Source organism: Microcaecilia unicolor, chromosome 2, assembly GCF_901765095.1.
Source record: "Microcaecilia unicolor chromosome 2, aMicUni1.1, whole genome shotgun sequence".
NCBI classification, from domain to species: domain Eukaryota; kingdom Metazoa; phylum Chordata; class Amphibia; order Gymnophiona; family Siphonopidae; genus Microcaecilia; species Microcaecilia unicolor.
In genome coordinates this window covers 591,031,314-591,058,109 of record NC_044032.1, presented here as the reverse complement: position 1 = coordinate 591,058,109, position 26,796 = coordinate 591,031,314, and positions in this window count along the sequence as shown.

The window sequence follows — 26,796 nt, the reverse complement described above, 5'->3', positions numbered from 1 at the left end:
TACCGCAAGCCACTTTTCAGCATGCATTTATAAAAGGAACCCTCAATTATTCAATCAATTTTTCAAACAAACTGCAAAAGGAGAAAAGGAGGAAAAAAGATCTCAGCTAACTGTGACTCGTTGACAGATGGGAATTAATTGGAACCAATATCTGGGGATAACATTTCCCACACCACAGTTCACAGTATAGTCATCGGTCTTAAAAAAAAAAAAAAAACCTCCAAAATATACTTGTCAGAATAAGTCACAGGGAGTATGCAGTTACAAGTGTTGGCAGCCAGCAAGATTCCCCCGAAGAAGCCCAGAGGTGAAATGGGTCTCCGTTGGGCTCGCGTATGCTGCCTAAGCTAAGTATAGCTTTTTTGCACACATTAAGTGAGGAAACTGCTGAGGTAATTTGATATGCTTGTAACACTCTCGTTATTGAAGTCCTAACTGATTACAATTTTGCACTTAAGTTTAAATTTATAAAGTATTTTTGGGAGTTTTGTTTTTTAGACCAATGATTATACTATGAACTGTAGTGTGTGAAATGTTATCCCCAGACATGGGGTCCATTTAATTCCCATCTGGCAGCGAGCCACAATCAGCTGAGTTCTTTTTTCTCCTTTGCTCCTTTTGCAGTTTGTTTGAAAATTTTGAAAAAATTGATCGGATAATTAGAAGTGAGGGTGGCGCCACTTTGTTTAGGGCTAAAAGTTAGACATTTTGGTCTAGACCTGTGTCAATAATGGCTAAGTCACAAAAAGGTACCTAAAATGACCACTGGAAGGATTAAAGCATGACCTCCTTACTCCCGCAACGGTTACTGACCCTCTCCCACCCCCAAAGATGTCAAAGAAACAGTACATACCAACCTCTATGACAGCTTCAGATGTTACGTGCTGATGTCGTGTACTGAGCCCTAATTCTACAATGGCATCTGTGCACCAAGATACCCTTATAGAATACCAGCATGTACTTGTGTGTATTATTATTATTATTATTATTATTAACATTTGTATAGTGCTACCAGATGCACGCAGCGCTGAACACCTGACACAGAGAGACAGTCCTTGCTCAATAGAGTTTACAATCTAAAAATACAGACAGACAAGACAATTAAGGGTGAGGGAAGTACTGGGTGAGAAAGGAACAAGGGGAGGGCAATTGAGTAGTAGCTAGGAGCCAAAAGCAGTGGTGAAAAGGTGGGTTTTCAGCATAGATTTGAAAACAGGTAGAGATGGAGCTAGGCGTACAGGCTCAGGAAGTATCTACCACCCTCTCTGTGAAAAAATACTTCCTGACATTTTTCCTGAGTCTGCCCCTCTTCAACCTCAGTTCATGTCCTCTTGTTCTATTGCCTTCCCATCTCCGGAAAAGGTTTGTTTGTGGATTAATACCTTTCAAATATTTGAGATTCTGTATCATATGGCCCCGTTTCTCCTTTCCTCCGGGGTATACGTGTTCAGGTCAGTAAGTCTCTCCTCTTATGTCTTGCAAAGCAAATCCCATACCATTTTTGTAGCTTTTCTTTGCACCGCTTCAAGTTTTTTTTATGTCATTAGCAAGATAAGGCCTACAAAGCTAAACAGAAAAATATTCCAGGCATAAGGTGCCGCGAGGGAAAAGGGATGAAGCCTGGAGTTAGCGGTGGAGGAGAAGGGGGACGACAAGAGAGATTTGTCCAATGAGCGGAGTTCACGGGGAGGAATGTAAGGAGAGATAAGAGTGGAGAGGTAATGGGGGGCTGCAGAATGGATGCATTTAAAGGTCAGTAAGAGAAGTATGAATTGTATGCGGAAGTGGACAGGGAGCTAGTGGTGACTTGAGGAGTGGACTAGTGTGGGTATAACGATTTTGGTGGAAAATAAGTCGAGCTGCAGAATTTTGGACAAACTGGAGAGGAGAGAGATGGCTGAGAGGAAGACCAGTGAGAAGTAAATTGCAATAATCCAAACGAGAGGTGACAAGGGTTTGGATAAGGGTTCTGGTAGCGTATTCAGAAAGGAAGGGGCGGATTTTGCTAATGTTGTAGATAAAGAAACGACAGGTTTTAGTGATCTGCTGAATATGCGCAGAGAAGGAGAGAGAGGAATCAAAGATGACTCCAAGACAACCCAATGCACTACCATACTCTGCTCATATGCATGCCCCCTTGCAATTATGTGCTATAGTGCTTATATGCTGTCTTACAGAGTAATTCATAATGTACATACATGTATAAATGTTGTTTTCTACTACTACTACTACTACTTAACATTTCTAAAGCGTATAAATGTTGTTTTCTGTGCATATAATGCATACAAGGCACACTCAGTTATAGAATTGCCTTAATTTTATATACATTCTAACTGACCCTTTTCACATCGTTTGAAGGGGGTGCCTGAGAGGTGCAGTTAACAGTTCTGGAATTACATGGCTCACAACATTTATCACAAGATGCATAAGTTCATGAAAGTTCCATTTCATCACGTCCTTTCTCCAACTTCTGAGAAAAACTTCAAAAATGTATGTGAATTTCTTTTTCTGTTTCTCTTTCCTACATTTATTGCTTCTGTTGAACAAAAATTGAAATCATGCTCACTGAAGACATGATTTAGCTCCCTAAGCAAAACGATGCTTCATTGGAGCATGAAGTTACAATTGTTTTGCAATTAGAATGAACGGGGATACTTTCAAAGTACAGTGAAATAAAAATGAAATGATTTAAGAAATGAAACTGAAAAAAAATAATTGAGTGATTTCACTTTGCCTTTGCTTAGTCTAGAAATAGCATTGCCTGGAAATATTTCACAATTTAGTTTTGTACTCTTATCTTCACAGAGAAATAGTTGTACATCGATGGCTGTAAAGTGCTTTTAGAGTGGTTCTGATGGTTTCACCTTTTGCTTTTAAATTAACATTTTTTTCCTCTTAACTTACTGTGTAATAAATTTGAAGCCTTTGATTTATTCTCAATCATTTTCATCCCATTAACCTTCTCTCTTAGATCTTGACCTTATAATAGCTTTTTCATTTTAAGTAGACTATCTTGCCAATCCTCTTCATTGTTGCAGTGAATTATCTAACAGAATTCCACTGATCAATATTATTAATATTGTTGAAACTACTTCTTTATGATAGCCACATAATTACACACTGTTTAGACTGATTATTTCAAAGAAACAGAGAGAATGATGGCAGACAAGACCATGGAGCAATTCTACAACTAGGTGTCTCAATTTAGGCATTCCGAGGATGTGTAGCAGAAGCCTATTCTATAACAGAGAACCCCCATTTACCACTACCCTTTGTTGCCTTCTATTTAACCTGTTTCTAAGCCAGTGAGTCACTCTAGCTCCCTTATAGAGAGCACTCCGTTTATTTAAAAGTCACCTTTGTGGAACCATATCAAAGGCTTTGCTAAAATCTAAGCACACCACAACTAGTGCTCTGTTTTGATTCAACTCTCTGGTCATCCAGTCAAAGAAGTTAATCAGATTTATCTGACAAGACCTACTTTAATAAAACCATGCTGCCTCAGGTCTTGCAATCCATTGGATTCCAGGAACCACATTAGCCTCTGTTTTAGAAGCGTTTCCATTAATTTAATCATCACAGAGATCAGACTCAGCAGCGTACCGAGGGCGGGGGTGGTGGGGGCGGTCCACTGCATTGCCCCCTAGGGTGCTCGATTGCTGTCCTGGCATGTCAGGGGGGCCAGTCTACTAAAAATGCTGGCTCCTCCCATGTCCCAATGGCTTGACTTTGGACATTTTACACTTGGACATCTTTTTTTCTAAAATGGCTAAATCACAAAATGTCCAAATTGCGGGACGTCCATGGTATTTTCGAACACAAAAGATGGACGTCCATCTTTTTTGAAAATGACCTTCTCTTCGCTTCGAAATTTGGATATCAAAATTCTGACTAGACATTTCTTTCGAAAATGCCCCTCTATGCCATACTTTGTATTGTTTTCTTGAATATTCTTACTGCTGTAATTGTCTATTGCTTATGTTTGACTTATTCTTGCTGTACATTACCTTGAGTGAATTCCTTTAAAAAGGAGGCAAAATAAATCCTAATAGATAAATAAATAAAGATCCCAGCCCACAACATCCTTCCATTCTCTCCCAGCTTTAAGTATTAAGTATTGAATAACATAGCACACACTCAAATCCAGACACACTTACCTCACCAGTGGTTAACTCTATTACCGTGCACACATTACAGCTGCTTTACTATGCTATTGAACACAAACATTCTTTATGGTTGTCTTCATAGTTTATCATAAATGAACTCTATCCTTCCTATTTTTAAAGATCATCTTTATTGAGAAACCACACATAAAACTCAGCAGAAGAAACATGTTACAACAAGCAACCCCAACCCTTCCCCACAAACCCCAAACCTAAAGTCAAAATAAACCAGGCCTGGTAGACTTTTAAGAAAACAGCAAGGCAAATGATCTGCAAACTCTGCCCAGCACTAGCCCCGCCTCCCAACCACCAGCCCCACCTCCCACCACCGGCTCTGCCACCCAATCTCGGCTAAGCTTCTGAGGATCCATTCCTTCTGAACAGGAGTCCTTTATGTTTATCCAACACATGTTTGAATTCTGTTACCGTTTTCATCTCCACCACCTCCCGCGGAAGGGCATCCCAAGTATCCACCACTCTCTCCATGAAAAAATACTTCCTGACATTTTTCTTGAGTCTGCCCCCCTTTAATCTCATTTCATGTCCTCTACTTCTACCGCCTTCCCATCTACGGAAAAAGTTTGTTTGCGGATTAATACCTTTCAAATATTTGAACGTTTGTATCATATCACCCCTGTTTCTCCTTTCCTCCAGGGTATACATGTCCAGGTCAGAAAGTTTCTCCTCATACGTCTTGTAACGCAAATACTGCATTAGAAAACTGACTGTAGCTACATTCAATTAATTTTTAAAGATCATACTAGGAATAATTTCAGTAGAGAAAGAAGAGATATCTGAATTACTATGGGTCCTGTTTACTAAGCCATGCTAGCATTTTTAGTGTGCACTAAATGCTACAGCCACCCATATGTTCCTATGGGTGACATACCTTCAGTGCATGCTAACCATTAGTGTGTGTTAAAAACGCTAACGTGCCCTTAGCGTTGCTTAGTAAACAGGGCCTAATATATGCTATTCAGTACAGCTCTAGTAATGACAGAAAACTAGAAAAACTCTTGGCAGCTTGCAAAAAAATCACACAGGGGCCCTTTTACAAAGCCGCGGTAGTGCTACCGTGGCAATAGCACATGGCATATTGGCCCTACCACCAGGCTACCGCAGGAGCCCAGGGGTAGTTCCGGTGTGTGACATGCACCATTTCTGGTGCTCCAAAAAAAAAATATATTTTTTTTTACTGCTGGGGTCTTACCAGGTAATAATCATTTAGCGCCGGGATAGCGCAGGAGCCCTTACCGCCTCCTATTTAGGAGGCGGTAAGGGCTCTCCTGGAAATTGCCATGTGGCAAGTTCTTAACTTACTGCATGGCCATTTCCTTCTTTTAAAAAAAAAACTCCTTTTACCTGCTGCAGTAAAAGGGGCCTTTTCGAGTGGCAAATCCACACGCCGACACCACCACAGGCCCCTTTTCCCGGAGCTTGGTAAAAACACCCCAGAATGTTTGAAAGAATTGCTGGACTCATAATCACATTACTAAGTAATAGTGATGCCACTAGGAAACAGAGAAAAAAAAATACAAACATAGCATAAATGGAATCTGGAAGCACAATAGAAAGAGGTTAAAGCAGTATTTAATTGTTCTGTCCCAGATCAATATTTATCTAGCTAGAGATCAACAGACACTACAATTCAGTACAATGGCTACTAATTTCATATGTAGGTTTTGATAAATTTAATTTAGCCTGGGGGATTATAATTGTATTGTTTTGCAATACCTGCCTCTAATTGATTTTTATTACATGTCAATATTTTTATAGCAAAAGTATTTTAAAACAGGCTTTATCTTCTCTTTGTAACTAAATTACTCCTTCTGGATTAGTCAACAGGAAAGATCAATTGTCTTTAAATTTTATTGCAAAGCTGTAATTAAATTGCAATCAGTGCATTAACCAAACATTGATCAGAGATTTCAGTTACAGTGAAGTATTTTAATGGCACACTATTTCTTTTCCATTGGATGTTATATTTCAATTCACTCATATGGCAATTGAAACTTTCTAATTGCAGTTGTTGATGGATAACAGCTTCATAGATGGCAATTTATTCCATGTGTATAGCCATATATTGGCTATGCCTCAGCAGTATTCTTCAGAAACCACTAAATGATTCAATCTTTTGTTCTGATTTAGCTATTTAGGACCAAAATCCAAAGACATGTACAGCTGACGTGCAACTTTCTATTTAATAAACTGCCCTCCTGGAGGTTGAAAAAGAGACATGCTTAAACAATGATTTAACTGAGCTCTTTTGTTCTTTTTTCAATAATCAAATATCACAACTAGCATTATTCTCTTAATCAAGGTCATACTTAAGTTAAAATAACACATTTAGGGGGAGAGCAACTGTCAAGGATTTACAAGGAACATAAGAATAGCCATACTTGGTCAGACCAAAGGTCCATCTAGTCCAGTATCCTGATCACAAGTACCTGGCAGAAACCCAAGCAGTAGCAACATTTAGTGCTACCAATTCAAGGACAAGCATTCAGGGCCGTGCCTAGGGTCTCTGGCGCCCCCCTACAGAGTATCAGTTGGCACGCGTGCGCCCCCCGACTTTTAAATTTACCTCCCTCCAACGTCTGCGCAGTGTCAGTGAAAGCGCTGCCTGTCTGACGTCTCTCCACCAGCCCAGCCTTCCCTTTGCTCGTTCGTTCCCTTTGTGTCCTGCCTTCTTCTGACATCATTTCCTTGAGGGCGGGACACAGAGGGAACAAATGAGTGAAGGGAAGGCTGGGTTGGTGGAGAGACGTCAGACAGGCAGCGCCTTCACTGATGCTGCGCAGAAATCGGAGGTGGAGCGAAGTAAATTTAAAGCGCTGGGGAATCAAAGATGGAGGGGAGCGGAGGAGTAAGGTTTTTTTTAAATACAACGCGATGGCGCAGCACCCTTGAAGGCAGGCACCCCCTGCAGCGCTTACCGCGCTTAACATGTTGGCACAGCCCTGCAAGCAGTGGTTTCCCCATGTCTGTCCCAATGGCACAATACGAAACACCAAAAGGCACTGATGAAATCGACACTCACAAATCAAACCAAAGAAGTGGAAAAAGCCAACCAAGATGTTCACGATGAACAGTTTATTCTTCAAAATAAATGCTGATAAAAAATCCCAATACGGGCTGTGTTGTGACAAACACAGCCTTCGTCAGGGTATCTCTCAAATCAGCAAACAATGCTTTCTCATATTGGAATTGCCATAACTGCATTCTTATGAAGGTGCAGCCTAGCCAAGTGCTCCACAGGAACTTGTACTGCAGACTATTGAACACCTCTATGGGCCAACATAGTGTGAGACCAGACCATTGCATCAATTACCTTGTGATCAAGATACTAAAAGGCAAGTCTAGAACAATCTAGCACCATAAGACATGGATGTTTAAACATTTGCATGACTTGTGAATGGAGAGAAGAGAGAGAGAGAGAGAGAGAGAGCGAAGAAGGGCTGTGTGAAGAAAGGAAGCTGTTGTAGAGTATATGAGTTTTCTTTGCTATCTATGGGCCCTTTTTACTAAGCCGCGTAGGCACCTACGCATGTCCAACGTGCGCCAAATTGGAGTTACCGTCCGGTTACTGTGTGGCCCTTGTGGTAATTTTCAATTTTGGCGCACGTCCGCTACATGCGTCTGAAAAATATTTTTTATTTTCTGGCACGCATAACAGACGCACGCCAACTGCCATTTGACACGTGTAGGTCATTACTGCCCAAATTCTTTACCGCTAGGTCTATGGCTGGCGGTAAGGTCTCAGACCCAAAATGGACACGTGGCAGTTTTGATTTTGACGCATGTCCATTTTCGGCAAAAATAAATGAGGTATTTTTGGCAGGTGCGCTGAAAAATGGATCAGCATGCAGCCCAAACCCGTGCCTACACCACCGCAAGCCATTTTTCAGCACGCCTTTGTAAAAGGACCCCTAAATTTGTAGTTCCTTTCCTACTATATATTTGTAATTTTTTTAAACCTGTACAGTGCCATGGTCTGCCAGTTAATAAGGGCGGTATAGAAAGTGAAATAAATGAAATGAAATCTCTGTCACTTGTGAGTGAAGCAAAAAATGGACCCAAACAGCAGCATTTAAATGAGAGTCTTTATTAGGTTAGATTCAGATCTGGCAGGTCTCCTGCATTCAGCTGGATATTCCCACTTTCATAGGTTATCTCCTGCACTCCTGCTGGGGAGCCAAGAACTCCCACTCAGCAGCACCCACCTCCTCCATCGACAGCAGGATATGCATTAATAAGATAACATCTCCTGCTGATGCAGGACTAGTCTTGAGATAAGCGCTGAAAAATCACACAACTCTTGTCATGAGACTGGTCCCACGGCAGTAGGGGATGACATTTTATTAGGCATCTCCTTCTGCTGAAGGGGCAGGTGGCTTGTTGGTTCTGTGGCCACAGAATTGAGGTGTGCCGGGGTGGAGTGAGTTAGCAGAATGGGTGGGGCTAGGGATGGGACACGTCCTAAAATCTTCCTCTGAAAACCCTGGCCCCTTAGCAGTTCTGTAGCTTTGTACAAAGAAGTCTGATCAAGAATAAGGGCAGTGCCCAATAATGGCCCTGTTTTTCTTTCTCTTTCTTAAGTTCCATGTTTATGCTTTCCCACTCAGAGAGAGGATGGCACTGAGTTTCTGGGCATTTCCTCCCACCTGTAGGAGTATTTGCTGTGATCTCACCCACCCTGTGTGCATATGAGAGCACCTTTACAGACAAAATGGACGCTGCAACCTTTCACCTATATGTCTGGCTACCCACTGTGCAGAAGGCAGCATTTCAGCTTGTAAGAGATTTACTGAAGCCTGCACCACCTCCAAGGTCACTCTGCATCGGGGGAGAATGCCTGTCCCAGGGAGAGAGCTTACGAGATAAGACGGACAAAGGAAGCTTCATACAGATGCTGGGAGTACATGGGGGAATTATTTCTGATTGGCTCCCAGAAAAGGGATTGATCTGAGAAGCGGGAACAGAAGGACGAGTTCCTGAGAGAAGAGAGAAGAGAGAAGAACTAGGAAGAAGAACAGAAGAGGAGAACACTTGCATATCTGCAAGCACCTGATTTTACCTGAGAGACTTACTGATAATACCTGGCAAAGCTTTTCCCCAGGTTACAGCTGTCTACAGGATCTATACTGCGTCTGTATCATCTGTGGCTGATCAAGACAAGTGCATCACCTGAGCTTGTGGGACCTCGCTGAGACCTTCGGCTGAGGCATTGGAAGGAATCTGATCTGGAAACCGGGACGGTGAGATCATAGTTTACTTCCTTCAGGCTGGGTTAGGTAATTAGTCTGGGCTCGGACCCATCAGATGTGTGACGTCAGGATTTATGATCTCTAGTTGCTGTTAGCCTAGTATAAGATTTGTGTGGTAATCATTAGGATCTAGGTATTGTGATCTGTCATTACAGATTTAGCCAATAGGATAATCATAGTTATTCTATATTTTTGGTACCATTGTGCATGCAATCAGGAATTGCTAATGCTATAAGCTGATAAGAGTTTTCTATATTTTTGTATATAACGCTGTATAAATAAACTAATATATTCCATTGGTCTGTCCGTTATTTTCCATGCAGCTAATGTTGGGCAGAGGCCACGCCCCCTAGACATAAGCGAGTACATAGGTAGGAATTGGCCTCTTACAAAAACATATATATAATCCCCTACAAATTGGGGCTCTCGTCCGGGATGGTTAGGGCAGGAAGACAGCAGAAGTTAAAACTTTTTCTGAGTGTTTTCAGAAAGCTGGTTTGACTTTCTGTTTCTCTCTGCACGAACTGCAGTTCCACTCTAGCTGACGGCAGACTTTTGTTTATACAGCTGTGTTTTATTGCTGCAATTGGTTGACAGATTTATTACTCTGAGCTCCAAAGAAAGAAAAACTGTTTATCTAACTCTCTAAGGAAGGAAAGCAGGGTGTGTTTAGTCTTTAAAATGGCGACCGGCACTGTTGGCACATTGCCTGAAATTCTTCTGAGTGAACAGGAGAGGGGCGTGCTTAAAATACTACTGCCACTCTCTCAGAGCAAGTCTAAACCAACTCCTCCTACTGTAGAGTCTGTACGTGCTTTATTTGGTAGCAGGTCACCGAATAGCTCAGAAGCATATGCTACGGTTTTAAATACAATTATAAAAGAGAAACAGCATTTGTCACAATGGATGCTTTGTGAATTGGGCGTGTCTCTTTTGGCAGTCAAGGACTCTTTGATGAATGAGATAAGACAGATATCTGTACCTCTAACAGATCGCATAGCGGAGTTGCAGTTAGATTTGTCCCAGACTAGGGAAACTGTCCAGGAGCGAGACAGTGAGTTAGCTGCATTACGAGTTGATTTAGACACTGCCAGATCTGCTTTAGCAGGGACCAATGTAAGCCCCGCCCCACCTGACTCCTCTGAAGAGATTTGTACGGAGTGCCAGACACTGTATGATAAGTGTAAAACTTTGCAGTGTGACCTAACTGATTGTGAAGCACTTAATTACACATTAAAGCAGGAAATTGCCCAGTACCTCGTGTCTTTTGATGCGGTGCAAGAGAAATTTTCTCGGGTGACGGGTGCATTACACAACCAGATTGGGGAAACAGATAAGTTGCGGACATTAAATCGGGAGCTAAAACAGGTCTCAGAAGGTGTTCAGAGTGAGTTGCGCAGGGAGCTAGTGGCCACTCAAGAACAATCTATGTCTGTGTTTCAAAATTGGCACGCAGCCAAGCTAGAGTTGGCGGTGTTAAAAGAAAAGCAGGAGACAGTCTCACTACAATTAGAATGTACAGTGAAGGACAGGGATTCATTGTCTAAAGCATTAGATGAGTGCACTGTAAAGATTTCCACAATGCAGCAAGAGCTTACGCACATGGCGCAGGAAGAAGTGCCGTATACCTTAGAATTCCCCGACAGTTTTGCTGTGGGTCACCTCACGCCAGCTCCCGAAATGAACCGTTACGTGAGCCGGGAGGGACCCGAGTTAAACACACCCACTGGGGGCATGGCTCCGGCTCTTTCCCGCCCCTCTGTACAATTCAGCCCCATAGTGGCTGGTGAACGAAGCAGCAGACCCGAGACAGTGCCACACCCATTGGGGGCACGGGCCCAGGGACTGCCGGCTGAAATCATCAGCTCACTTGGACAGGTGCCTAGCTCAGGGCCTCAGCCTTCGGCAGATCCACCCAGTTTTAGCAACGCACCTGCCCCGAGGTTCTCTACACCTGGTAGTGATCAGCGGCATGTCAAGCCGGAACCCCAGAAAGGAATGTCTATGGAGAGGCAGGCATATGTTATAAAGATGCTACGCACCGTAATAGCGCCTTTTAAAGAGTCTGCCTTGGTATCCATAGAAACCCATCTTAAGGCAGTGCATGAACTCCTGCAAACCATGCACGTCTCTTCTGAGAATGATATCAGAGCCCTCCTCAAATGGACCTTTAGTACCGAGTGCCATGAAGTTCTAGATTTGATCATGTCTGATAACCCTGATTTACGGTCAGTGGAGCAAGCCTTAGCGAAGCGCTACGGTCTCTTTGCCAACTCTCTGGAAGCTAAGCGTGCAGCGTATACTATTAGTTGTAAGCCGGAGGAGAGTCCGCGGGAGTGGGCCCATCGCTTGAAGCGTGCATTTTACCAGGGGGGGGTCCCGCCTGACTCTAAAGATCTTGAATTTGGTGATTTCAGGGAACTTTTTATACAGGGTCTGCCTGATCCGATAAAGATTCCATTGGCAGGAAAAAACGCAGAACCCTATTCCAGCCTTCTAAAGCAGGCTGAAGGAATTTTTGAAATCTGCCGCGCCAAGCCAATCGCAGAGACTCCTAAACCGGCATCCAAGAGTCGCAACAGGGTGATACCACCCGCTGTTTGTGCGGTCACTTCCATGCTTTCTCTGGAAAACAAAGCGCCGAGGCCAACTACGCCGCCGGGCTCTCAGGCCCTGCCGCGGGATGCAGCGCCCCCTATTGCACAGGAGGGACAGCAACAACCTAAAAAGAAGCGGTTTAATCAGAAGAAGTGGAATGCAGAGAAGATCCGCGCTATGCAAGCTCAGCTGGACCAATTGATGGCAAGATGTTCAATCGCGGAGTCTAGCAATGTACCTAAGACACCACCATCTCATAAAAAGGTCAAATTCCAGAAGCAGAAGGACCAGTCTTCTAGACCGCCGACCCCTCCGGGGCTCAGTGTTAAATCTGTTGAGGTGGAACAGCCATCCTCTTCGGAAGAAGAACAAGCATGACTAGACGTGGCCACAAAACCTGTTACCGCAAGCGTCCCCACTGTCCACGTGGATGCGTTGTCGCCCATCATTGAGGAGTCCCCCGTGAACCATGCTGCGTCTCAGCCCTCGAACCCGGAAGGGCCTCTTTCAAAAGACTCATCCCAGGAAGTCAGGTATTTTCTAGGTAAGCTTATATCTAAAGGTTACAGATATACCGTGGAGTTGTTAATTCAACAAGTACTTTCCTGTGAAGGTCTCCTGGATACAGCCTCAGAGGTGACTTTGGTCACCCAGGGCCTGTTTCAGAAACTAGAGGCATCTCTAGGGGGGGGTCAGGATGTGCTGCATGTCACACCGTGCGACTTGTCACTGGTGGCCTATGGCAATCAAAGTATTGGAACTGTGGGACAGGTTTGGCTATCTTTACAGCTTGGACAGATGACCGTCAGGCACCCTGCCATCATCACTACCAGTGAGGGTGAAGAATTTCTGATTGGAAATGACCTTTTGAAGAGATTTCGGCCTGTTTTGGATTATGACGAGGAAACGATCTGGTCTAAAGTCACTCGACCCCTTAAATATGTGCGAGGGAGATACTGGCGTACAGTCAGTGATGCCAACTCTGTGGAGCTACAGGACACTCCCCTGCGGACTGATCTCCGGTGTTCCGCGGATCCGCCCATGCGGGAGCCTCCTTTGACAGATGCACCAAAAGGGGGTCAGAAGCATGAAGAGCTGGTGCAACAAGCGGACCAACTAGAGATTGTTTCACAGGACTCAGCCAAGACGGATGACTTAACAGATACTGTGTCTCCCGTATCACTTGAAATCTCATCTCCTATCTCTGCTCCTGATTTTGCTCATCCTTGCAAGGTGACTGTCATCACCCAGAAAGGCGATGAATTCACCATACCAGTTCAAGTGGCTAACACCCAATTGCTTCAAGCTACTTTACTGTTCACTAGTGATCTCTCCTACATCAGTGACTCGTTGTACAGCCAAATTCGTAAGTCTGTACAACTTCCCTCCAGCAGATGTTCCTCTACTTCGGTACAGGTACCGGGACAAGGCTCCAAGCCGCTTGACGGAATATGTGGCCTTCCCTTGACTGTGGGAAAGAAGACATTCACTCACCACTTCTCTATTGTCCGGGGCTTGAGAGAACCCTTATGTTTGGGGTCAGATTGCCTTGTACGACTGGGAGTTTATGTGGACCTGGTGAATCTTGTCCTGTGGAGTAGAATGCAGAACAACCCAGTGGAACTTGAACCTACGGCTGTTTGCTTGAAGTCTGGCCAGACCATTCCCCAGGTCTGTGAGGTAGTCTGTGACAAGGATGTAACCATTCCAGGTAGAGTACGGGATTTTTCCCTCAAGCTTCGCCTCGCTCAAGGACAACGTCTGCTGGATGATGTAGTGTTCTTTAACCCACATGCCCACTTTCGAGACCTTGGATTGGCAATTGGAGTTCTGCCCTGTTTGGAGGTCACCGGTACCACCTTATACCTGTTGGTCACCAATCCACAGTCTGCTGAAGTTGAGCTATCTGCTGGAGATCCTTTTGGCTTTCTGGTTGGCCAGTCTTTCCATGATGTCGAGGTAAGTTTGCCTATCCTTGGCAGGCTGCCTTCTTCTTGGGACACCTGCCAGGGGGGGGAGACTGACAGTTGGTTTACCTCTCCCAGGGGCCTCATATCTCTCGAGTTTGTTTGGCCCTATGATGCGACGTGTGCTCAGGTACAGGTGGAAGATGACTTCTTGTTTCTGTCCAGGGAAATGTCTGTACCTCAGAAGCCTCGAAGGGTGAATTCTGTGGAAACCTCAACCTTGCAGGAGGACATTGAAGAACAGGTGGAAATTTCATCCAACCAACCTTTCTCAGAGTTTGATGCTATGGTGAAAGAGCAAGTGGAACAGGCTGATGCTTGTACTACTCACACAGTAAAGAGTAAGTTGCACATAGCTTACCGACCTCAATCTTCGGGACAAGTGGAAAGAGCTAATCGCACCATCGTGACCATTCTGAAGAAGTATGTGTCATCCTCAGGTAAGAATTGGGACATTGTCCTACCATTGGTCCTTATGGCGATTCGTTCCACACCCCACCGTTCCACGGGAGTGTCTCCTTTTGAGATGATGACAGGTAGGGAAATGACATTACCAATTCATTTGTTGTACAGGACTAATGATGTGAACTTGTCCAGTGCTACCTCCACTCACGAATATGTCACCCATTTGCGTAAGCATTTGCAAAGTGCCTTTGCCTTTGCTCAGAAAAACTTGGAAAGTAGCGCTAGAGGTAGAAAAGCCTATTATGATCAAGGGACTACCTCTAAAGAATACCAAATTGGCGACAAGGTATTCTACTTCAATTTTGCCAGAAACAAGGTTAAAGAAAGGAAGTTTCTGCCTAGTTGGCGTGGTCCATTCCCAATAGTGGATAAAGCTTCACCTGTGGCTTACCAAATTTGCCTCAAGAAAAATACTAACGGTGAAGACACCCTTAAATGGGTCCACATCAATCAGTTGAGACCACGTCATCCCAGTCATTTGATTCCAGACGTATGTGTTGATGAAACGAACTGTACTAACACCCCAACAGCATAGTCTGTTTTCTTTGTACCTTGCAGATGCAGAAAAGAACCCTGATGATCGTGTTCCTGATCTCCGTGCTGCTGGGATCGTGGTCCAAGATGATCGAACCTGGTCCCATGTCTGGAGTTGTTCTGCAAGATACCCCTGGCTTCCTGATTACCCAGTCCCAGATTGTTCCACAGAAAGTAGTTGTGTCCCTTGACCCAATGCATGTACTACTGAAACATTTCAATATGAGTAACTTATCTCTGCCTGCTGTTACCCATGCCTGGTTTCACAATTATATGCAAAATGCCCGTGCACAAGTGAAGAACATTTTGCATCAACTGGACAAAGTCATGGTACAACCTATGCAACCTTATAATTCCAGGTCCAGATCTAAGCGTTTTCTGGGTCTTGCCGGTGGTGTGATTTTTTCTGCCATTGGTTCACTTTTTGGTATTTCCATGTCTGTTGCCAATGTAGTTTCTGTCCAAAAGCTGCAGGCCAATATACAGGCCATCCAAGCAGACTTGAAAGCCATTGAGACCAAGTTGGTAGTCCAACAGAGCCAACTTGTTGCCCAGGGTAAAACTATTGCTGATACGGTCACTCTTGTGAATTTACATACACATAAGATTAGTGCTAACACAGCTGATTTGTTGACAATTAAAGGTACCATGAATGAAGACCGTGTGTTTATACAACCTGTTAAGGACCTTATCCAGGATTTATTTAGGGAAGTAGATACTAGTGTTAGTAAGCTAATGCAGGGACAGATACCTACGTACCTAATACCATCTGAGGTTGTTAAAGATGCCTTTGCCAAAGTTACCCGTTTGTCTATTGAACCGGTTCAAATTCAAATTGCATTTCATTTAGGTACTGCCCTTCCCCTTTATTTGGATATGGAGCGTATGGAAATTGCCTTCATCCTTAATTTGCCATTTATTATGCCTGAGAATGTATACCAGCTTAAACAAGTTGTAAATGTAGGTACCTGGCATGAGAATTTGTACCTTAATGTTGATACACCTAAGTATGTTGCTTACCAACAGGATGCTCCGCAACATTATTTGGTCCCTAACTTAGACCTTTGCCACAAAACTAAAGATGTTAATTGGCTATGCCCTGGTAAACCTTTCCTGAAAGACACAACAGAAGCTCTTTGTGGATTGTCCACAGAGAATGTCCAAGAGAAGTGTAAGGTCACTGTATCAAAATATGATGATTTTTCTGATACCACTGTAGCAGTACTGGATACGGTATGGTTAGTTAGCACACCTAGTACTGAACTTACTGTCACCTTTCAGAAACATGATGTAATCAACCGTTACACTCTTCCTTGCAATGTTTGTGTGATCGCTGTACCCAAGTATGCTGTTGCCCACGTAGGAGGAGTTCCCCTGTTTTATCTTGACACAGACCCAGTTGTTTCTGAATTGGAAGTGCTTGATGTATTTCGTGGACATCCTATTGACTTTGCTAAGGACCTTATACCATTTTTACAGTCCAAAGACTCTCACACTGTTGAATTATCTGTTGACCATGAGACTCTCGAGGTTGCAGATTACAAACGTCGTTCATCTGATGTCATCCAGTTCCACATGTCCACTCACGTTGTCATCCCACTTTTGACCATCTCGTGGGTCATCATGCTCCTGTGTGCTGTAGTGTTTTGGAGAGACCTTCGTCATTTACGCTATCGCGTAAACACTTTGTCACCTACGGCAATGAGATTGCAAGACTTTATGTAATTACCTCTAACCAGAGTTTTGCCAACAATTTATTCCGTTTCACTTTTCTGTACTATTATGCTTTGCTTTGCATGATGTGATTTTCATGATCTATGTGATTATGGTTCATGATTTGTTTGATTAATTTCATGTGTTAAGACTTTTTAACTAACTGCACATGCAGGTTCTATTATTCAGTATTTTGCTGTATTAGCATTTTTAATTTCCTTGTGAACATTATTTTGCTTAATTGAACTGTTTGAAGAGTGTTAGTTTGCATTAGTTGAGATTTACTTTGAAACTTTTTGTAGTTTTGACCATGAAGTTTGTACCTGAATCCTGACTGAACTGTCTGGCTTATTTTTGTAGTTAGGTTGGAGAAGGCCTTTACTCCTTTGTAGTAATTTCCATCTCCAAGGGGGGGAATCTGTAGGAGTATTTGCTGTGATCTCACCCACCCTGTGTGCATATGAGAGCACCTTTACAGACAAAATGGACGCTGCAACCTTTCACCTATATGTCTGGCTACCCACTGTGCAGAAGGCAGCATTTCAGCTTGTAAGAGATTTACTGAAGCCTGCACCACCTCCAAGGTCACTCTGCATCGGGGGAGAATGCCTGTCCCAGGGAGAGAGCTTACGAGATAAGACGGACAAAGGAAGCTTCATACAGATGCTGGGAGTACATGGGGGAATTATTTCTGATTGGCTCCCAGAAAAGGGATTGATCTGAGAAGCGGGAACAGAAGGACGAGTTCCTGAGAGAAGAGAGAAGAGAGAAGAACTAGGAAGAAGAACAGAAGAGGAGAACACTTGCATATCTGCAAGCACCTGATTTTACCTGAGAGACTTACTGATAATACCTGGCAAAGCTTTTCCCCAGGTTACAGCTGTCTACAGGATCTATACTGCGTCTGTATCATCTGTGGCTGATCAAGACAAGTGCATCACCTGAGCTTGTGGGACCTCGCTGAGACCTTCGGCTGAGGCATTGGAAGGAATCTGATCTGGAAACCGGGACGGTGAGATCATAGTTTACTTCCTTCAGGCTGGGTTAGGTAATTAGTCTGGGCTCGGACCCATCAGATGTGTGACGTCAGGATTTATGATCTCTAGTTGCTGTTAGCCTAGTATAAGATTTGTGTGGTAATCATTAGGATCTAGGTATTGTGATCTGTCATTACAGATTTAGCCAATAGGATAATCATAGTTATTCTATATTTTTGGTACCATTGTGCATGCAATCAGGAATTGCTAATGCTATAAGCTGATAAGAGTTTTCTATATTTTTGTATATAACGCTGTATAAATAAACTAATATATTCCATTGGTCTGTCCGTTATTTTCCATGCAGCTAATGTTGGGCAGAGGCCACGCCCCCTAGACATAAGCGAGTACATAGGTAGGAATTGGCCTCTTACAAAAACATATATATAATCCCCTACACACCCCTCCCTGTTATTTGCAGAGGGTAGAGTTCTTAAAGTTTGGCCTGCTTCTCCCTTTAGTGATTAATGTTTTCCTTGAATAAGAATACTCCTTACTATTTGACATTCTTATGGCTTCTGCTTGACCACTATAATGCATAATTGGAAAAATCATAAACTTCAAGCTCAAGTTTCAAATGTATTTACTTTTATGTACCGCACCAAGTGCATGTGCCATCTGGGTGGTTCATCATAGACAAAGAAAAAGGAAAGGAACCACAATCACAAATAGGAAAGAGGAATAAGACATTGAAGAGAAAATTAGTGTTGAGGTTAACTAAGAAAAAAGAGGAAGGGGTCAGAGATCTACAATAACTGAATGCAGAAACATACTCCATTTTAGCCAGAGTCAGGAGAGAAGGAAAATCACTAAGCCTCAGGGTTAAAAGCATATTTAAAAAGAAAAGGCTACATTCCAATCAAAGATAAAGTGGCAGTGAATTCCAAAGCATGGGTCCATTAATACTGAATAGCTTTGAGTGAATGGTATCAAAATGAACCTGCCTAACAATGGTACAAGTATTAAATTTTGAGCAGAGGAGTGAAGGCTTCTAGTCGGTGAATATGGTATTACTAGCCTTGATAAATAGAGCAGTTGTGCGGGGTGCAATACCTTAAAAGTCGAAATAATAAGTTTTATATGTAATACGATGAGTAGCTGGCATCTAGTGCTGATTCTTAAGATGGGGTGTAACATGATCATGAACTTTTACTTCACCTTGATGAATCCCCTCTCTCTGTATTACTATGCTTTCAACTATTATTCTATAATGGAATCTTGGTGTCCAGATACCATTATAGAAATAGTGCTCTCTGTACTGCTTGTGGGTGCCTCAATCGTGGTGCCCATTTATATAGAATTCCCACCAATGTGACTATATCATTTCTGAAAACTGTCAGCATTATCAGATTTTTCACCAAGGAAAAAAACTGTAAAATGAATATTGATATGATAGTCAAGTATAATCATGAGATCAGGAATATATTTTTATAAAGGTTTCTGTGTGTGAAGCTCATTTCACACATGGAAATCCCTTTTATAAAACATATACACATAAAAAGTATGAGAGCATGTATAGGCATTTCTGGGGAAATAATCTGAGTGGATTGGAGGTGGATTTACAAAGTATGAGGTCAATATTCAAAGCGATTTTTATCAGTCAGAAATGGCTCCTGGCTGGTTAAATCACCTGTTGAGCAGAAATTAACCAGTTAGCACCAAACCGGCTATTTTTGGGGCATTCCTGGGGTAGAATCTGCACTTGGCCAGTTAAGGGTTCCTACGCGTGCCCAATGTGCCCAATGCAGAACTACCGCTCACCTACTGCGTGACCTGGGCAGTAATTTCATTTTTTACATCTGTCCAGTACGTATGCCAGAAAACTTCTGGTGAACGGTGCTAACCAGGCAGTAATCAGCAGTATATGAGCATTGACAATTACCTCCCAGTTAACGCATGAGACCTTACCACTAAGTCAACCGGTGGTGGTAAGGTCTCAGGCCCAAAATGGAGGCAGCAATTTTTATTTTGCCACATGTCCATTTTTGGCCCCCAAAAAGGCCTTTTTTGCAGGTGCACTGAAAAATGGACCTGCATAGATCCAATACAAGCATCTACACCAGAGCAGGCCATTTTTCAGCACACCTTAGTAAAAGGAACCCATAGTGTTGATATTCAGCACTTAACCTGCCAGTTTAACTGCATAAATAAGACAGCATAAAAGTCAGTCCTCTCTTTATGTGGCAACCCATAGCCAATTAAGTGTTGAATATTGCACTTAGCCAGTCAGAAATTCAATGTTGGGCCATGTCCTGGCATTGAATTTCTGTGTTTAACGCCAGTGGCAGCAAAACTCTGATCACCACTGGCTAAATATCAGGCCCTATGTATTTTATAAATTCATAGGTAAAGACATAGAATGAACAGACAATTAAGTCATCAATGTGGAAACTTAAACGCATAAAATCCTTTTTCCCGAGGGAAATATTTTGCAACTTAATACAATCAATGGTACTAAGCCATGCAGACTATTGCAATGGAATCTATGCGGGATGCAAAGAACAACTCACAAAGAAACTCCAGACCGCTCAAAACACAGCAGCCAGGCTGATATTTGGCAAACCGCGATTCGAAAGTGCCAAACCCCTCCGAGAAAAACTACATTGGCTTCCAATCAAAGAATGTATTACCTTCAAAATCTGCACCCTGGTCCACAAAATTATCCACGGCCAAGCCCCAGGATACATGACAGACTTTATAGACCTACCAATCAAAAACATATCCAGATTATCCCGAACATACCTAAACCTCCACTACCCAATTTGCAAAGGACTTAAATACTAAGCAACCTATGCATCCAGCTTCTCCTATATAAGCACACAATTATGGAAAGCATTGCCAAAAACTGTGAAAACAACCTATGACCACCTAAACTTCAGGAAATCACTAAAAACCATCCTGCTCAAAAAGGCATACCCCACCGATCCAACATAAAGACCTACATCCTGCAACACAGCAAAACCAAAGCTTGTAATGGACAATATATTACCTTCCTCCCCTAGATCCCCATTATACCTAAAACACTTGTACCCACCGATCCAACATAAAGTCCTACATCCTGCAACACAGCAAAACCAAAGGTCATAATGGACAATATATTACCTTCCTCCCCTCGATCCCCATTGTGCCTAAAACACTTGTACCATTATTCAACCACTATGAGGGGCATAATGGAACAGAAACGCCTATCTCCATGGGCGTTAATCTCCGAGAACGGGTCCGTGAAGGGGCGGACCAAACTGTATTTACGAAAAAAATAGACGCCCATGTTTTATTCGCCAATGTGTGAGCTGGGCGTTTTTGCTTTTCAGCGATAACGGAGAATGAAAGCGCCCAGCTCAAAAACGAATAACTCCAAGGCATTTGTTCGTGGGAGGGGCCAGGATTCGTAGTGCACTGGTCCCCCTCACATGCCAGGACACCAACCGGGCACCCTAGGGGGCACTTTTACAAAAACAAAAAAACAGGTAAAAGAGCTCCCAGGTGCATAGCACCCTTCCATTGTGTGTTGAGCCCCCCCAAATCCCCCTCAAAACCCACTGCCCACAAGTCTACACCATTACTATAGCCCTAAGGGGTGAAGGGGGGCACCTACATGTGGGTACAGTGGGTTTGGGGGGGTTGGACGACTAATAAGCATTAAGCAGCACAATTGTAACAGGTAGGGGGGATGGGCCTGGGTCCACCTGCCTGACGTCCACTGCACCCCCTAACAACTGCTCCAGGGACCTGCATACTGCTGCCTGGGAGGAGGGTATGACATTTGATGGTGAAAATAAAAAGTTGTGAAACATCATTTTTTTGTGGTGGGAGGGGGTTAGTGACCACTGGGGGAGTCAGGGGAGGTCATCCCCAATTCCCTCTGGGGGTAATCTGGTCATTTAGGGCACTTTTTGGGGCCTTATTCGTGAAAAAACAGGGTCCAGGAAAAGTGCCCTAAATTCTAGCTACAAACGCATCCATTATCGGCGAAGGGCGCCCATCTCTGTTCGGGTGATAACCACGCCCCAGTTCCGCCTTCGACACGCCTTCGACACGCCCCCGTCCACTTTGTCCGCATCCGCGACGGAGTGCAGTTGAAAGCGACCCAAATTCGGCTTTTGATTATACCGCGTTATTCGTTTTTGTGAGATAAACGCCCATCTCCCGATTTAGGTCGGAACTTGGGCGTTTTTCTCGTTCGATTATAAGCTGGTATATCACCTGTATTTCTCTACTGGTCTAGGCGAACGCCTTCACGGTACTATATAAGACACATTGAGCCTGCAAATAGGTGGGAAAATGTGGGATACAAATGTAACAAATAAATAAATAAATCATGGAGCAGATGTAAATTTGTGCCTTTTAATTTATGTTCTGTTGGGGCTGGTTCTAGGAGCCTATTTTACAAAGGTTCATATAGTGCCTTTATTAGCTATGGATAAAAAAAGCACCTTCTTGGACTTTCAACATAGGCATTCTGTTACAAAATTTCCCTTCTAAGGAAACTGACATTGAAGTGAGTGCTAATAATACAAATGTTGAAGTGAGTGCTAATAATACAGATGCAACATATATGGAGGAAATTGCTGATATTATTGAATAAGAAGAAATAGAGAAGGGGAGAGACCTTGGTACCTGAGATGAGGATGGTGGTTGCAAGAGGCAGGGGAGTCTTGCATGCAATCAAAAGTCATCGAGATTTGTCAAGATTTAATTTCAGTTATGCTTCTGTAGCCAAATGTTTTAGGTCAGCTTCTCATTATGCATAGCATGGTTGTCAGAGCTTAGGGTGGATAGCATCTGGGTATCATTTGCATGTACATAAAACGTTAATTCCAAGGTTTGAATGAACATCAGAAGAAGGGATATGAAGATGTTGAATAGGGTTGAGACAAGTAGAGAGCCCTGAGGGACACTGAACTGAAGGTTAAGGTGCAGGGGTCCAAATGAGCAGGAGAGTTTATATGCTTTGATAAATTGACTGGATTGATTAGAAGGCAGAGCATACCCTTTCATACTATAATAGCTCTCTTCTGCCAGCATGTTTATGGATGGGTAGAAGGGTGGATATATAACATATGCACATGTCTCAAGGGGTGAGGAAGGAGGTTGCAGTTGGAATGGGTTTGGACTTCAGCACATATCTCAGCAGGTTAGGGTTAGTGAAGGGAAGGTTGCTGTGGGGGTACTGCATGAGATTTGTACTGGATCTGTTGAGGAGGAGTGTAGGGGATTAAGGATCTCTCCCTATATCTCTGGCCAGTTCCCTAATAATCTGAGATCATGGGAGCCCTAATTAAGGAGGAGAAAGTATTGTTGGGATTGGAGGTGGGAATGGTTGAAGGAGATTGGAGATGGTTTGGGGGGAAGGGTATTCATTGGGGAGGCAGTAGGATGGGGATATATTACTACTACTACTACTACTATTTAGCATTTCTATAGCGCTACAAGGCGTACGCAGCGCTGCACAAACATAGAAGAAAGACAGTCCCTGCTCGAAAGAGCTTACAATCTAATATTGGTTCATTACTGTGTTTGCACTGGATTTGTCATTCCATATTCATTAGTAGTTTTATTTTTAATAATGAACATCAATATTTCAAACAAACAAACAAACACACCTAAATAGGTACCTTCTTACCCTCTTATCCTAGATACCTTGTTGTAAATTTGCCCTCAAATGGTATACCATGTACAGTTTTGTCAGCCTCTGTTCACATAAGGATTCACTGAAATGTAGAGTTGACCAGGTTGCCCAAACTGTTCTATATATCTAAACTGACAGACATACAAACACCTGTCTGTCCATCTAATTATTCTTTGAGATATGGAATAGAAAGAATGCACTTTTCATACCTGAAAAAATGTTATGATCTACTTTGAGCTAAAATATAGAAAATGAGATCTAGAAATAAACAAAAAACATATGTATGCATATCTTCATGCTATCAGTATTTACTTTACTTTAGTGAACAGAGGGAGGAAAGCAAATTCTATAATGTGAATGTAGCTTCCACAATGCATACTCAGCTCAGATGGAAATGACCTTAGCTCTTGTCAGTGACTGATGCTAAACTTTCTAGTAGTATAAAAGCAACAAAAAAGTTTGATTAAGAGGGTTATTCAGATATCCTATATTTCCAGACTTATCCTGAGTTCTATATTGTAGAAGACGGCAACATATTATCTACAGATTAAAGCCAGTGGAGGTGGAAATAGAATTCAAACTCCATTAGCCTTGCAAATGAAAAATAATATAGAGAGACATATGTGTCTTTTCAAATTCAAATCCGCTAGCTCATTTTACAAAGTTGCAGGCACAAAACATCTGTAAATCATAATAGTACAACTCACTCAGATTTAAATTCTGTCATTCCTAATGGTGCTGAACAGGTAGAGTAGGAGGTTTAAATAAAGAAATTCTGCATATTTCTGTTTTTTTTCTTGTCTTCTCCACTAATGCCTAGGATATTATTTTGTAGGTAAAATGAGCAAAATACTGTTGAAATATTCAACAGTTATTGGAATAAAGACGTGAATGAAAATGTGTACAGGATTTTTTTTTACAAAAAAAAATATTTACTACCGTCCAACAAAATACATATAATCAGGGAGAACAGGAGAAAAGTCTACATCAATGTTCTAATATAGGGCAATTTTCAAAACTGTATGGGGAGGTCCAAATCCATGGATACTTTTTTTTAGATACCCCCAGCTATCAAAGGGAAAAGATGAGCATACCTTTGAAAACTACCCAAAGAAAATATATCCTACAGAGATTTGCACCTGCTTTTTTTTCTGTGAATACTTTTTCCAGTCAAAACAAAATGTGGAATTTTGAAAATGTAAATCTATATGCATTTTTCTCTCTCCAGTCTTACTCCACCCTTTGAAAGCGTCTGGAAAATGCCACTATAATTACTGTATTTTTACCTACAACATTGATTCACTTAAAAGATAGATATTATTTTTACTCATATTCAGGAGCCCTCAAATCGGAAGGTACTAACTCATGTTTAATGCTGGGTTTAAGTTGAGCCCAAAGAGATGAGTCAACGGGCAACTTCCATTCACTGATGCTGTGCTCTGGGGCACTCCAGATCCACACTCAAAAGATTAAACTGGAAAAAACGTTGTAGCAGAGGAACTTCTTCCTGATAAATGTCTCAGGTCTGTTCCATTATTCTAATTTTGTTTTCTCTCCAAGCAGGCTGAAAAACAAATAAGAAAGGACTACTTCTTCAGAAATGAAAGGCAGGCTGTACAGATGTTATTATTTTAAAAGACAAAGAAGGGCTACTGTAGGATGGAAATTGTAGTAACAGCATTTCTGTTTCCAAAATCTGGGAGAATAAGAAACAGTTACCCTGTGAAAATGAACTAGATGCAGATTTCAGGGCGTCTAATTGAGCCAAAAAGTCTAAGCAAATAATGGGAAATTGATGCAGTACTTCAGTATACCTGTAAAGACAGCATATCTTCTGACATAAGAGGCTTGTGATATAGAATCTTGGGGTAGCAAGACATCAGAAAATTTGTACTGCAGTTTAACCTGCTGACTCTAAAACAGTGCTTCTCAACCCACTCCTTGGGATACACCTAACTTGTCAAATTTTCAAGATATCCACAATGAATATGCATGAGAGTGATTTGCATACCACAGAGGCAGTGTATGCAAATCTCTCGAATGATTTCCATTATGAATATCGTGAAAATCTTACTGGCTAAGAAGTACTCCTCTAAGAAGATTTATGTAAACCAGTGGCGTTCCTAGGGGGGCTGGCACCCGGGGCGGATCGCCGATTCGCCCCACCCCCCGGGTGCAGTGCCCCCCCGATGCAGCGCGGACCCCCCCCGGCGAAAGGACACCCCGTGAAGGAACCCCCCCGCCGGGTGCATGCCGCCAGGGGGGGGGGTGCCGCGCATGCCTGTCCTCCGTTGTTCCATGCTTCTTCTCTGCCCTGGAACAGGAAGTAACCTGTTCCGGGGCAGAGAAGAAGCATGGAACAATGGAGGGCAGGCACGCGCGGCACCCCCCCCCCCCCGGCGGCGTGCACCCGGGACAGACCACCCCCACCGCCCCCCCTAGGAACGTCACTGATGTAAACAGTAGAAAAAGGAGGAATCAGTCAAATGGAATGAATTGAGAAAGTGCTGGATCTGTAATACGTCTTTATTAACACAAATTAATGAGTCTATTCACTTTTTGGGAGAGCAATGATAATTTAAGTGAGGAAATAATAGTTGACATAATTGAGTTACTATGTTACTGATGTTTATGCTCATATTTACCACATATATAAGGTGTGTTTGTATATCTGAGGCTTCTCTTCACACATTTAGTATTTCCAATACTGATTATTATTAGGCTCTATTAGGAATAGCACACAGGATTTGTTTTTACATGTTGTTAGATTTCCCTGTTCTTTCTATGTAAGAGAATCTATATAGGTTAGACCTGTAACAGATGGCATTCTAGGCAAGTTCACAGGTGTGACTCAAGTTCTGCAGCTGAGAATATGCTAAGTGGCTAGCTGATTTGAAATATTTTGTAAAGATCTCATAAATACTGGCAGAGAAAAAAAAGCAAAAAACAATGAAACAGAGACACAGAAAACAAAAACAAAATGAATAGTTGATTTGTATAGTAAGTTCTGTCAAAACAGGAGCTGCAGATTGCCCATGCGTTAAGAGCTAGATTCTACATATGGTGTCAGAAAAATCCATGCAGCAAAAAAGTACACCTAGGCATATTCTCTAAAGTATGCCTACATTTTATAGAGTAGGCTTAAATTTCCACATGGTATATAGAATACGCTGAGTGTCTCTCCACACAACCAAATTTGGTCACATCCATTTGGGCTATGTTTTACTTGGCGTAAATCCTGACACTTAAAGTGGGTGCAGAGCAGGTGTATTCTATAATAATGCACATAGATTTTAGAAATGCTCATGACTCACCCACTCCACGCCCATAACCCCGCCCCCTTTTCAACTATGCTACTTGGAATTTACACACACCACATTACAGAATACATTTAGAGAGTTGTGTGTATAAATCTTAATTAAT